The sequence below is a fragment of the Nerophis lumbriciformis genome, linkage group LG03 (genome assembly GCF_033978685.3).
Source record: "Nerophis lumbriciformis linkage group LG03, RoL_Nlum_v2.1, whole genome shotgun sequence".
Lineage (NCBI taxonomy): Eukaryota > Metazoa > Chordata > Actinopteri > Syngnathiformes > Syngnathidae > Nerophis > Nerophis lumbriciformis.
The window spans coordinates 67,213,433-67,229,284 of record NC_084550.2 but is presented as its reverse complement, the minus strand read 5'-3'; positions in this window follow the sequence as shown (position 1 = coordinate 67,229,284).

Genomic DNA, 15,852 nt, shown 5'->3' with positions numbered 1-15,852 from the left:
GTGGCTTTATGTTGTTGTGTTGTGGCTTTATGATGTTGTGTTGTGGCTTTATGTTGTTGTGTTGTGGCTGTATGTTATTGTGTTGTGGCTTTATGTTGTTGTGTTGTGGCTTTATGTTATTGTGTTTTGGCTCTTTGTTGTTGTGTTGTGGCTTTATGTTATTGTGTTTGGCTTAAAGCTGTTGTGTTGTGGCTTTATGTTGTTGTGTTGTGGCTTTATGATGTTGTGTTGTGGCTTTATGTTATTGTGTTTGGCTTAAAGCTGTTGTGTTGTGGCTTTATGTTGTTGTGTTGTGGCTTTATGTTGTTGTGTGATGGCTTTATGATGTTGTGTTGTGGCTTTATGTTGTTGTGTTGTGGCTTTATGTTGTTGTGTTGTGGCTTTATGATGTTGTGTTGTGGCTTTATGATGTTGTGTTGTGGCTTTATGTTGTTGTGTTGTGGCTTTATGTTATTGTGTTTGGCTTAAAGCTGTTGTGTTGTGGCTTTATGTTGTTGTGTTATGGCTTTATGATGTTGTGTTGTGGCTTTATGATGTTGTGTGGTGGCTTTATGTTGTTGTGTTGTGGCTGTATGTTATTGTGTTGTGGCTTTATGTTGTTGTGTTGTGGCTTTATGATGTGTTGTGGCTTTATGTTGTTGTGTTGTGGCTTCATGTTGGTGTGTCGTGGCTTTATGTTGTTGTGTTGTGGCTTCATGTTGGTGTGTCCTGGCTTTATGTTGTTGTGTTGTGGCTTTATGTTGTTGTGTTATGGCTTTATGATGTTGTGTTGTGGCTTTATGTTGTTGTGTTCTGGCTTTATGTTGTTGTGCTGTGGCTTTATGTTGTTGTTTTATGGCTTTATATTGTTGTGTTGTGGCTTTATGTTATTGTGTTGTGGCTTTTGGTTGTTGTGTTGTGGCTTTATGTTGTTGTGTTATGGCTTTATATTGTTGTGTTGTGGCTTTATGTTATTGTGTTGTGGCTTTTGGTTGTTGTGTTGTGGCTTTATGTTGTTGTGTTGTGGCTTTATGTTGTTGTGTAATGGCTTTATGATGTTGTGTTGTGGCTTTATGTTGTTTTGTCATGGCTTTATGTTGTTGTTTTGTCATGGCTTTATGTTATTGTGTTTGGCTTAAAGCTGTTGTGTTGTGGCTTTATGTTGTTGTGTTGTGGCTTTATGCTGTTGTGTTGTGGCTTTATGTTGTTGTGCTGTGGCTTTATGTTGTTGTTTTATGGCTTTATGTTGTTGTGTTGTGGCTTTATGTTATTGTGTTGTGGCTTTTGGTTGTTGTGTTGTGGCTTTATGTTGTTGTGTTATGGCTTTATATTGTTGTGTTGTGGCTTTATGTTATTGTGTTGTTGCTTTTGGTTGTTGTGTTGTGGCTTTATGTTGTTGTGTTGTGGCTTTATGTTGTTGTGTAATGGCTTTATGATGTTGTGTTGTGGCTTTATGTTGTTGTGTTGTGGCTTCATGTTGGTGTGTCGTGGCTTTATGTTGTTGTGTTGTGGCTTCATGTTGGTGTGTCCTGGCTTTATGTTGTTGTGTTGTGGCTTTATGTTGTTGTGTTATGGCTTTATGATGTTGTGTTGTGGCTTTATGTTGTTGTGTTGTGGCTTTATGTTGTTGTGCTGTGGCTTTATGTTGTTGTTTTATGGCTTTATATTGTTGTGTTGTGGCTTTATGTTATTGTGTTGTGGCTTTTGGTTGTTGTGTTGTGGCTTTATGTTGTTGTGTTATGGCTTTATATTGTTGTGTTGTGGCTTTATGTTATTGTGTTGTGGCTTTTGGTTGTTGTGTTGTGGCTTTATGTTGTTGTGTTGTGGCTTTATGTTGTTGTGTAATGGCTTTATGATGTTGTGTTGTGGCTTTATGTTGTTTTGTCATGGCTTTATGTTGTTGTTTTGTCATGGCTTTATGTTATTGTGTTTGGCTTAAAGCTGTTGTGTTGTGGCTTTATGTTGTTGTGTTGTGGCTTTATGCTGTTGTGTTGTGGCTTTATGTTGTTGTGCTGTGGCTTTATGTTGTTGTTTTATGGCTTTATGTTGTTGTGTTGTGGCTTTATGTTATTGTGTTGTGGCTTTTGGTTGTTGTGTTGTGGCTTTATGTTGTTGTGTTATGGCTTTATATTGTTGTGTTGTGGCTTTATGTTATTGTGTTGTGGCTTTTGGTTGTTGTGTTGTGGCTTTATGTTGTTGTGTTGTGGCTTTATGTTGTTGTGTAATGGCTTTATGATGTTGTGTTGTGGCTTTATGTTGTTTTGTCATGGCTTTATGTTGTTGTTTTGTCATGGCTTTATGTTATTGTGTTTGGCTTAAAGCTGTTGTGTTGTGGCTTTATGTTGTTGTGTTGTGGCTTTATGCTGTTGTGTTGTGGCTTTATGTTGTTGTGCTGTGGCTTTATGTTGTTGTTTTATGGCTTTATGTTGTTGTGTTGTAGCCTTATGTTGTTGTGTTGTGGCTTCATGTTGGTGTGTTGTGGCCTTATGCTGTTGTGTTGTGGCTTCATGTTGGTGTGTCGTGGCTTCATGTTGGTGTGTTGTGGCTTTATGTTGTTGTGTTGCGAATTAGATGAGTCAAAGTGTGGTGTTTGCTGTTGTTGTGACCCTTCTCGGCCACCGTATGTGAGTGTTTACAACAACAAACATTTGTTAGCATTAATGTGGACTAATCCTTGTTTTTGTGTTATTTAAAAAGCGACTTCCTGTGTGGCAGTGTTGTGTGGCAGTGTTGTGTGGCAGTGTTGTGTGGCAGTGTTGTACGCCTAGCTTTTGCAAGAAGAGCACAGAAAAATGTTTTGTAGCACAGAACATTTTTTGTAGCAATGTGTGTGTAAGAAGTGTGTTAAAAATTTCAGTCATTCTTTACACTGAAACAAGGTACACACGTACATACATACATATAGACACAATGCCATCATGAGGCCTACTGTAACGCAATTAAAGATAGAGTACATCCCTAAACTGGCTGGGGGATATGGATCAAAACTCACATCCCGATATAGTTTGACCCATAAACTAACCCATAATTGGAAATATCCGTTGACGTAACTAAATATCTCCACCACGCATTGACTTCACATTTAGGGACTGATGAGGATCCCAAATACACAAAAACAGGAACCAATAAGTAAGAAACGTAGGTTTTGCATAACAGGATCCCAACTTAAGAGGTCTTTTGAGGTAAGAAAACAGAAAAAAAGCCTTGAAATTAATACAACAAAAGTCAAATATAATTTCCAATCTTTAAAAAAAAACCATTTAGTTTTGCTCAATTCTTCAGCTAACAAAAACACAAACGAACTAAATGTAAAATAAGGTGTCCTGGTTTAAGAGGACATGTTTAAAGGTCAGCAGCAACATGAAAATAATTGACTTTTAACAATAAACATGATTATAAGACATACACACAATAAACATTATTATTGGACGTACACACAATAAACATTATTATAGAACATACACATATTAAACATTATTATAGGATGTACACACAATAAACATTATTATAGAACATACACACAATAAACATGATTATAGGACATACACACAATAAACATTATTATAGAACATACACACAATAAACATTATTATAGAACATACACACAATAAACATGATTATAGGACATACACACAATAAACATTATTATAGGATATACACACAATAAACATGATTATAAGACATACACACAATAAACATTATTATAAGACATACACACAATAAACATTATTATTGGACGTACACACAATAAACATTATTATAGAACATACACACGGTAAACAATATTATAGAACATACACACAATAAACATTATTATAGGACGTACACACAATAAACATTATTATAGGACATACACACAATAAACATTATTATAGAATGTACACACAATAAACATTATTATAGAACATACACATATTAAACATTATTATAGGATGTACACACAAAAAACATTATTATAGTACATACACACAATAAACATGATTATAGGACATACACACAATAAACATTATTATAGAACATACACACAATAAACATGATTATAGGACATACACACAATAAACATTATTATAGGATATACACACAATAAACATGATTATAAGACATACACACAATAAACATTATTATTGGACGTACACACAATAAACATGATTATAGAACATACACACGGTAAACAATATTATAGAACATACACACAATAAACATTATTATAGGACGTACACACAATAAACATTATTATAGGACATACACACAATAAACATTATTATAGAATGTACACACAATAAACATTATTATAGAACATACACATATTAAACATTATTATAGGATGTACACACAATAAACATTATTATAGAACATACACACAATAAACATGATTATAGGACATACACACAATAAACATTATTATAGAACATACACACAATAAACATTATTATAGGACGTACACACAATAAACATTATTATAGGACATACACACAATAAACATTATTATAGAACATACACACAATAAACATTATTATAGGACGTACACACAATAAACATTATTATAGGACATACACACAATAAACATTATTATAGAATGTACACACAATAAACATTATTATAGAACATACACATATTAAACATTATTATAGGATGTACACACAATAAACATTATTATAGAACATACACACAATAAACATTATTATGGGACATACACACAATAAACATTATTATAGGATGTACACACAATAAACATTATTATAGAATATACACACAATAAACATGATTATAGGACGTACACTTAATAAACATTATTATAAGACGTACACACAATAAACATTATTATAGGATATACACACAATAAACATTATTATAGGACGTACACACAATAAACATTATTATAGGACGTACACACAATAAACATTATTATAGGACGTACACACAATAAACATGATTATAGGACATACACACAATAATCATTATTATAGAACATACACAAAATAAACATTAATATCAGACATACACACAATAAACATTATTATAGGACGTACACACAATAAACATTATTATAGGACGCACACACAATAAACATTATTATAGGACATACACACAATAAACATTATTATAGGATGTACACACAATAAACATGATTATAGAATATACAGACAATAAACATGATTATAGGACATACACACAATAATCATTATTATAGGATATACACACAATAAACATTATTATAGAACATACACACAATAAACATTATTATAGGATATAAACACAATAAACATGATTATAGGATATACACACAATAAACATTAATATGAGACATACACACAATAAACATTATTATAGGACGTACACACAATAAACATTATTATAGGACATACACAAAATAAACATTAATTTCAGACATACACACAATAAACATTATTATAGGACGCACACACAATAAACATTATTATAGGACATACACACAATAAACATTATTATAGAATGTACACACAATAAACATTATTATAGAACATACACACAATAAACATTATTATAGGATGTACACACAATAAACATTATTATAGAACATACACAAAATAAACATGATTATAGGACATACACACAATAAACATTATTATAGGACGTACACACAATAAACTGTCAAGACTGGGTCCTGGGTGTTTGCTTTTCCGGGATGCAACAGAAAGTTGGCTCGGGCGAGACGGGAATGAAGGTACATTTTTATTTAAACACTATAAATACAAAACAAGGAAGTAAACAAAAGGCGCGCACAATGGCGGAGAACAAACTATGAAACCAAACACTTGCACAAAGGCAAAAACTATGAACAACAAAAAACACTAACTGTGGCAATAATAAACAAAACTTATTCGGCATGGACAAAAAGGAGCAGCGTGAACGATGGACATGAAAAAAGAGTCAGAAATGTGCAAAGCATAAATGTGGGGATGTCACCAGAAAGACAAACTGAAAAACAATGAACTTAAATACTACAGACATGATTAACGAAAACAGGTGCGTGACTCAAAACGTGAAACAGGTGCGTGACGTGACAGGTGAAAACTAATGGGTTGCTATGGTGACAAACAAGAGTGCACAATGAGTCCAAACGTGGAACAGGTGAAACTAATGGGTAATCATGGAAACAAGACAAGGGAGTGAAAAGCCAGAAACTAAAGAGTCCAATAACTAAACAAAACATGACTACACAGACATGACATAAACATTATTATAGGATGTACACACAATAAACATTATTATAGGATGTACACACAATAAACATTATTATAGGACGTACACACAATAAACATTATTATAGGATGTACACACAATAAACATTATTATAGGACGTACACACAATAAACATTATTATAGGATATACACACAATAAACATTATTATAGGACGTACACACAATAAACATTATAGGACATACACACAATAAACATTATTATAGGACGTACACACAATAAACATTATTATCGGATATACACACAATATAAACATTATTATACAAACGTTTGTAGAACATACACAAACATGATTATAGGACATACACACAATAAACATTAATATCAGACATACACACAATAAACATTATTATAGGACATACACACAATAAACATTATTATAGGACGTACACACAATAAACATTAATATCAGACATACACACAATAAACATGATTATAGGACGTACACACAATAAACATTATTATAGAACATACACACAATAAACATTATTATAGGATGTACACACAATAAACATTATTATAGGACGTACACACAATAAACATTATTATAGGACGTACACACAATAAACATTATTATAGGACATACACACAATAAACATTATTATAGAATGTACACACAATAAACATTATTATAGAACATACACACAATAAACATTATTATAGGATGTACACACAATAAACATTATTATAGAACATACACACAATAAACATGATTATAGGACACACACACAATAAACATTATTATAGGACATACACACAATAAACATTATTATAGGACGTACACACAATAAACATTAATATCAGACATACACACAATAAACATTATTATGGGACGTACACACAATAAACATTATTATAGGGCATACACACAAAACATATTATTATAGGACATACACACAATAAACATTATTATAGGATGTACACACAATAAACATTATTATAGAATATACACACAATAAACATGATTATAGGACATACACACAATAAACATTATTATAGGATATACACACAATAAACATTATTATAGAACATACACACAATAAACATTATTATAGGATATACACACAATAAACATGATTATAGGATATACACACAATAAACATTAATATGAGACATACACACAATAAACATTGTTATAGGACGTACACACAATAAACATTATTATAGAACGTACACACAATAAACATTATTATAGGACATACACAAAATAAACATTAATATCAGACATACACACAATAAACATTATTATAGGACATACACACAATAAACATTATTATAGGATGTACACACAATAAACATTATTATAGAACATACACACAATAAACATGATTATAGGACATACACACAATAAACATTATTATAGGATGTACACACAATAAACATTAATATCAGACATACACACAATAAACATTATTATAGGACGTACACACAATAAACATTATTATAGGGCATACACACAAAAAACATTATTATAGGACATACACACAATAAACATTATTATAGGATGTACACACAATAAACATTATTATAGAATATACACACAATAAACATGATTATAGGATATACACACAATAAACATTATTATAGAACATACACACAATAAACATTATTATAGGACATACACACAATAAACATTATTATAGGACATACACACAATAAACATTATTATAGGATATACACACAATAAACATTATTATAGAACATACACACAATAAACATTATTATAGGATATACACACAATAAACATGATTATAGGATATACACACAATAAACATTAATATGAGACATACACACAATAAACATGATTATAGGACGTACACACAATAAACATTATTATAGGACATACACAAAATAAACATTAATATCAGACATACACAAAATAAACATTATTATAGGACATACACAAAATAAACATTAATATGAGACATACACACAATAAACATTATTATAGAACGTACACACAATAAACATTATTATAGGACATACACAAAATAAACATTAACATCAGACATACACACAATAAACATTATTATAGAACGTACACACAATAAACATTATTATAGGACATACACACAATATACATTATAGGACGTACACACAATAAACATTATTATAGGACGTACACACAAACATTATTATAGGACGTACACACAATAAACATTATTATAGAACGTACACACAATAAACATTATTATAGGACATACACAAAATAAACATTAATATCAGACATACACACAATAAACATTATTATAGAACGTACACACAATAAACATTATAATAGGACATACACACAATATACATTATAGGACGTACACACAATGAACATTATTATAGGACGTACACACAAACATTATTATAGGACGTACACACAAACATTATTATAGGACGTACACACAATAAACATGTTTATAGGACACGCACACAATAAACATTGTTTTATCGGCCCGGCCCTGGTTTCGCATACATGCATACATACATACACATATATATATATATATATATATATATATATATATATATATATATATATATATATATATATATATATATATATATATATATATATACATTCATATACATATATACATACAGTATATATATACATACATATACATATATACACACACACACACTCACATATATATATATATATATATATATATATATATATATATATAGTATATATATATATATATATATATATATATATATATATATATATATATATATATATATATATATATATATATATATATATATATATATATATGAAATATATACGCACGTATTCATCAATATTAATAAAATCTAACTGCATTTATTTATTTATTAGTACAAATGAGCTGATCGTTATCACCTGGCGATTGATAGGTTGATCAGTATCGGCCAATTTTACTGAAAAAGTATGTCTTTGAACAAACACCGATCTAACTGACATGATTTTTTTTGTCGCCGGCTGACAAGCGGCCAGTCTACACAGTGTGGAGCCGTTCCCTTAAATGAATAACCATCACCTCCATTATGGCAAATAAACTGCTTTTTATAGTTTAACTGTCATTACAAAGTAGCGTTATCACTGGAAGACGATGCTAAGCATGTTACACACCAGGAGCAAGCCAGGAGCATGGCATGCAAATAGGTACGCTAACAGGAAGTATGTCACACAAAAAGTAAGCAGATATTAAATTATATTAAATGAACAAGTCGATGAATAAGAGTCTAGAGAGGATAATGTAACTACAACTGTTGGTGTGTCGGCTTTGTCACAGTCAGTACACGACACGTAAGGAGGGACGATCGGTCCATAAATTGGTGGTGTCGATACCAAAGCTGGTATCAGTATAAAATCGATACAAAAATAATGAGATCGATATTTTTAGATAATCATGTTTACAAACTCAGGGAACATTTTCTCCCTTCAAAAAAACTGAATGAAATTGTACAATTTTCTACTTAATGGGACACCCAAAACGCACATGAAAATGAAGAAAGTGGGATATATAATGTTAACTATGAACAATAAAACACTGAATATTAAGAACATACACTATATTGCCAAAAGTATTTGGCCACCTGCCTTGACTCACATATGAACTTGAAGTGCCATCCCATTCCTAACCCATAGGGTTCAATATGATGTGGGTCCACCTTTTGCAGCTACTACAGCTTCAACTCTTCTGGGATAAGGTTGTCCACAAGGTTGCGGAGTGTGTTTATAGGAATTTTCCACCATTCTTCCAAAAGCGCTTTGGTGAGGTCAAACACTGATGTTGGTGGAGAAGGCCTGGCTCTCGGTCTCCGTTCTAATTCATCCCAAAGGTGTTCTATCGGAGTTCAGGTCAGGACTCTGTGCAGGCCAGTCAAGTTCATCCCAACCAGACTCTGTCATCCATGTCTTTATGGACCTTGCATGCAAAATGTTTTAATATCCTGGAGCATTCAGAGTTCCTTGCACTGGAACTACTCCTGAAAAACAACCCCACACATAATTCCTCCTCCACCAAATTTCACACTCAGCAGAATGCAGTCCGAAATGTAGCGTTCTGCTGGCAACCTCCAAACCCAGACTGGTCCATCAGATTGCCAGATGGAAAAGCGTGATTCATCACTCCAGAGAAGGCGTTTCCACTGCTCTAGAGTCCAGTGGGGCTTAGATGCTGCTGCTCGGCCATGGAAACCCATTCCATGAAGCTCTCTGCGTACTGTGTGGGCTAATTGGAAGGTAACATGACGTTTGGAGCTCTGTAGCAACTGACTGTGCAGAAAGTCTTTGCACTATGCGCTTCCGCATCCGCTAAACCCCTCTCTGTCAGTTTACGTGGCCTACCACTTGGTGGCTGAGTTGCTGTTGTTCCCAAACTCTTCACTTTTCTTATAATAAAGCCAACAGTTGACATTGGAATTATTTAGGAGCGAGGAAATTTCCCGACTGGATTTGTTGCACAGGTGGCATCCTATGACAGTTCCACGCTGGAAATCACTGAGAGCGGCCCATTCTTTCACAAATGTTTCTAGAAACAGTCTCCATGCCTAAGAGCTGGATTTTATACACCTGTGGCCGGGCCAAGTGATCATTTGGATGGGTGGCCAAATACTTTTGGCAATATAGTGTATGAACGTCGCTCCTCTTTTACTCCTCAGACCAGCTCCTCCATAGACATCTTTTGCAATCAAGCAAAAACACAAAAAAAATATAAAAAAACAAACAGCAAAATATGAATGCAAAGTGTAATAAACACCTACAATATGATATATTATCACTTTTATGCAGAAATCACAAGGCCCCAGAACATTCCGTTCTGAATAATCACGTATTGTGCGTGCTGAGCTGCTCGCATGATATGTGTGACCACTGCCTTTAGAGGCAGCCTCAGTGATGTTAACTAGGGAACTCCTGAATAAATAGAGGAGCGCGTGGGGCTGTACCTTAGAGCAGTGTTTTTCAACCTTTTTTGAGCCAAGACGTTGAAAAAATGCTAAGGCACACCACCAGCAGAAATCATTAAAAAACTAAACTCAGTTGACAGTAAAAAGTCGTTGCAATTGTTGGATATGACTTTAAAGCATAACCAAACATGCATCAATATAGCTCTTGTCTCAAAGTAGGTGTACTGTCACCACCTGTCATATCACCCCCTGACTTATTTGGATTTTTTTGCTGTTTTCCTGTGTGTAGTGTTTTAGTTCTTGTCTTGCGCTCCTATTTTGGTGGCTTTTTCTCTTTTTTTGGTATTTTCCTGTAGCAATTTCATGTCTTCCTTTGAGTGATATTTCCCGCATCTACTTTGTTTTAGCAATCAAGAATATTTCAGTTGTTTCTATCCTTCTTTGTGGGGACATTGTTGATTGTCATGTCATGTTCGGCGGTACATTGTCTTTGCTCCACAGTAAGTCTTTGCTGTCGTCCAGCATTCTGTTTTTGTTTACTTAGTAGCCAGTTCAGTTTTAGTTTTGTTCTGCATAGCCTTCCCTAAGCTTCAATGCCTTTTCTTAGGGGCACTCACCTTTTGTTTATTTTTGGTTTAAGCATTAGACACCTTTTTACCTGCACGCTGCCTCCCGCTGTTTCCGACGTCTACAAAGCAATTAGCTACATGCTGCCACCTACTGATATGGAAGCGTATTACACGGTTACTCTGCCGAGCTCTAGACACCACCACATAATTACTGGTTTGAAAAAAATATTTTCAACCCTAATAGTGTCATGTCTGTGTGATCATGTTTTGTTTTAGTCATGTTCGGTTTTGTTTTTGGACTTTTTGTGCACTTTTGTTTTGTTTTGTCACCATAGCAACCATTAGTTTTCACCTGTCACGTCACGCACCTGTTTCACGTTTTGAGTCACGCACCTGCTTTCACTAATCATGTCTATAGTATTTAAGTTCATTGTTTTCAGTTTGTCGTTCTGACGACATCCCGCATTTATGCTTCTGCACACTCTCCACACACCCTCAAGACCCTTGCTGCTCTTTTTTCATGCCGGTTTCTCGTCCAAGTAAGTTTTCTTTATTCATGCCATAGTTTGCAAGTTTTGTTTAATTGTTCGTAGTTTCTGCCTTTGTGCAAGTTTTGTGTTTATAGTCAAGTTTTGTACTTCCGCCCCTGTGCGCGCCTTTTATTTATCCTTTTTTTTTGTAGTTATAGTGTTTAAATAAATATGTACTTACATTCCCGTCTCGCCCGAGCCAACTTTCCGTTGCATCCCGGAAAAGCAAACACCCAGGACCAAGTAGGGGACATTACATAATCTCCCACGGCACACCAGACTGTATCTCACACAGTGGTTGAAAAACACTGCCTTAGACTGTAACTGAGTGTGCAGCCCCAAACGTTTCTCCTCATGAGCAAAATTTAACTCTGTCTCTGCCTGATTCCTTGCTTCTTGTCTTGTTTAATAGATAGTTCGGTGTTTGAACCTGACAAGGTCTAAAAAAAATTATGTGGAATGTCCGGCGGGCCGGTTTGAAAATCTTAATGGGCCGCACGTGGCTCACGGGCCGTATTTTGCCCAAGTTTTGCGTTACAACACACTGCACCGATGCAACAAAAGAAATGAAAATCAAATGTTTCTCCAGCTGTTGTTACAACTTTCCCTCTTTAATCAAGACAGTCATCCAAAAACACTCTTCTTTGCCACGCTTGCCCTTGATTCATGTCTTGTTCTGCGTTGCCATGGTTACTTTGGAGCCAAACTATACTCTCTTTAAAGGTGAAGCAAGCCCACTTCTCCTTCTTATGTAAAAATTATATAAACATCCAAACAAGAAACCACAATCGGCATGGGTGCTGAATGGTATCTTTTGAGTTGTGTGTGAATTTGTTTAGGAGGGGCAAAAAAAACCCAGGCGCATGTCATGTGTGCAGGTGCATTGAAGTGTAAAAAGTAAACCACCCACAGCAGTTAAAGCGACAAGGAAATTGTACTCTTTGTGAATGCAGTAAGCATAAAAAAAAGACATTATATAAAAACCAGCATGATGCAAAATACATTTACATTCAAATTAATTTGACCTGCTGTTGTACTCTGTCTCATAGTGTTAACATGTGCTCAACGTTTCCTTACCATTATTGCTATGTTGTCCATTACCATTGTTGGTATATTGCAGTGACGTGCGGTGAGGTTCATGACTGGTGAGGCACTGACTTCATCACAGTCAGATTTACAAACATATGAACCCTAAAGAGTATCTTATTCACCATTTGATTGGCAGCAGTTAACGGGTTATGTTTAAAAGCTCATACCAGCATTCTTCCCTGCTTGGCACTCAGCATCAAAGGTTGGAATTGGGGGTTAAATCACCAACAATTATTCCCGGGCGCGGCGCCGCTGCTGCCCACTGCTCCCCTCACATCCCAGGGGGTGATCAAGGGGATGGGTCTAATGCAGAGGACAAATTTCACCACACCTAGTGTGTGTGTGACAATCATTGGTACTTTAACTCATTGGCGTTGTTAGGCCTATTTTAGGGGGGCTCAAGCCCCCCTAAAATATTCTTAAGCCCCCCTAAATAATTTGGTGGTTTTTTTTTTTTTTTTTTACAAATAAATACCGACATATTCATTATAAATTGGCCCAAATATTCCACTTGTTCATATAGAAAATGCCCACATCACTCAAATTCCAGCCCGCATTTTCTCTGCGGCCTTGCTTGCGGTCCTGCAGGTGTACGAAGCACATTATCTTCCTTTACAATGAGTGAAGCTGCACAAAACCTTGTGTGTGCAATTGTAAATCATTTATTTTTTAAGTTTTGTGTTTCTTGTAGAATCTATATAAAATAATATACATTTGTTAAAATAATGAAAAAAACATCATTAAATATATTTGTTTTATTGTATTGTTACATGAATAGCTGTTTTATTATTATAGGATGGCTTGTTAAACATTTAATAGGATTTTCAGAGGGAGGAAAAACCAAGACATTTAATATAAAATGTAAAATGAATAAATACATAAAAAGAAAAAGAAAATATATGGTTAAAAGCCAGCGTCCCGGGGAGCATTTCATTTCGTCCCGTGCATTTAAAAAAAAAAATAATAATAACAATGAATAATTTCTAAGTCTTTGTTAGCCGTTTGTGAAGTTTTGTGCTCGTGCGTAACATTCGCTCGCATCCTGTGCATCTCCTGGGGGCAAAGCCCCCCTGTCCTTAAAATCTAGTGACGCCCCTGCTTTAACTTAACTTTAATTTTACACATACAAACTGTAGCACACAAAAAATCACAATTAATAAAAAAAAACGTTATTATGGTCTTACCTTTACTTATAAGTGCGGGAACAGTGGTGTTCGTGTTGGAGGAGTTGTGAATGAATGAAATATGAAATCCGTGCTGCAGTCTGCAGGTGTACCTAATGTTGTGTCCTTGCAGTCGTTCACGGCTCCTCCGGCGCGAGCAATATTGTTTTTGCACTTTTTGGCTTCTTGTTAAGTGACTTTTTTTGGGTGGATTCGGTCTTGCACGTGGAAGGTTTGGGTGTGGGCTTTGGTTGGTGTGGCGCTCTCGTCGGGGGGTGCAGTCTGCGGCGAAAGTGCCTTAACCAGCACCAGGAGGCGGGGTTACGCGAGCCTCAGCCAGTGCGTCTTCGCAGCAGTTTTATGATCGCTCAGCACAAGAAATACTTTACACACATACAGTTGTTGACAAAATACACTGTACATTATATACCTCAGCTAACTAAACTATGGAAATGTATAATATAATTCATATAGCAATACAGTCTCACTGCACAGCAGACCAGCAGTTAGCCGAGTCCGTCCATGTTGAGGCACTGAGTGACGTGCCTCAACTGGCTGCTGTTCACCGCACCGTCTCTTCTCAGTATTTGAACGGCAAATGTGAAAATTCAGCGATTTTGAATAAAAATAATCTAAAACTGGTGAAGTTAAATGGAAAATAACTTTATAGTATAATCACTGGATACATATAACAATTTAATTTTTTTTTTTTTCTTTTTACATTTTTTTTCTTTCCATGATGGCAGGTGAGGCTCCGCCTCACCTGCCTCTAGTGACCGCACGCCACTGGTATATCGTCTATTATCATCGTTGGTATATTGTCTATTACCATCGTTGGTATATTGTCTATTATCATCGTTGGTATATTGTCTATTACCATCGTTGGTATATTGTCCATTACCATCGTTGGTATATTGTCTATTACCATTATTGGTACATTGTCCATTACCATTGTTGGTATATTGTGCATTACCGTTGTTGGTATATTGTCCATTACCATTGTTGGTATATTGTGCATTACCATTGTTGGTATATTGTCCATTACCATTGTTGGTATATTGTCCATTACCATCGTTGATATATTGTCTATTACCATCATTGGTGTATGGTCTATTACCATCATTGGTATATTGTCCATTACCATCGTTGGTATATTGTCCATTACCATCATTGCTATATTGTCTATTACCATTGTTGGTATATTGTCTATTACCATTGTTGGTATATTGTCTATTGCTATCATTGCCATATTGTCTATTACCATCGTTGCTATTTTGTCCATTACCATCGTTGCTATATTGTCTATTACCATCGTTGCTATATTGTCCATTACCATTGTTGGTATATTGTCCATTACCATTGTTGGTATATTGTGCATTACAATTGTTTTTGGT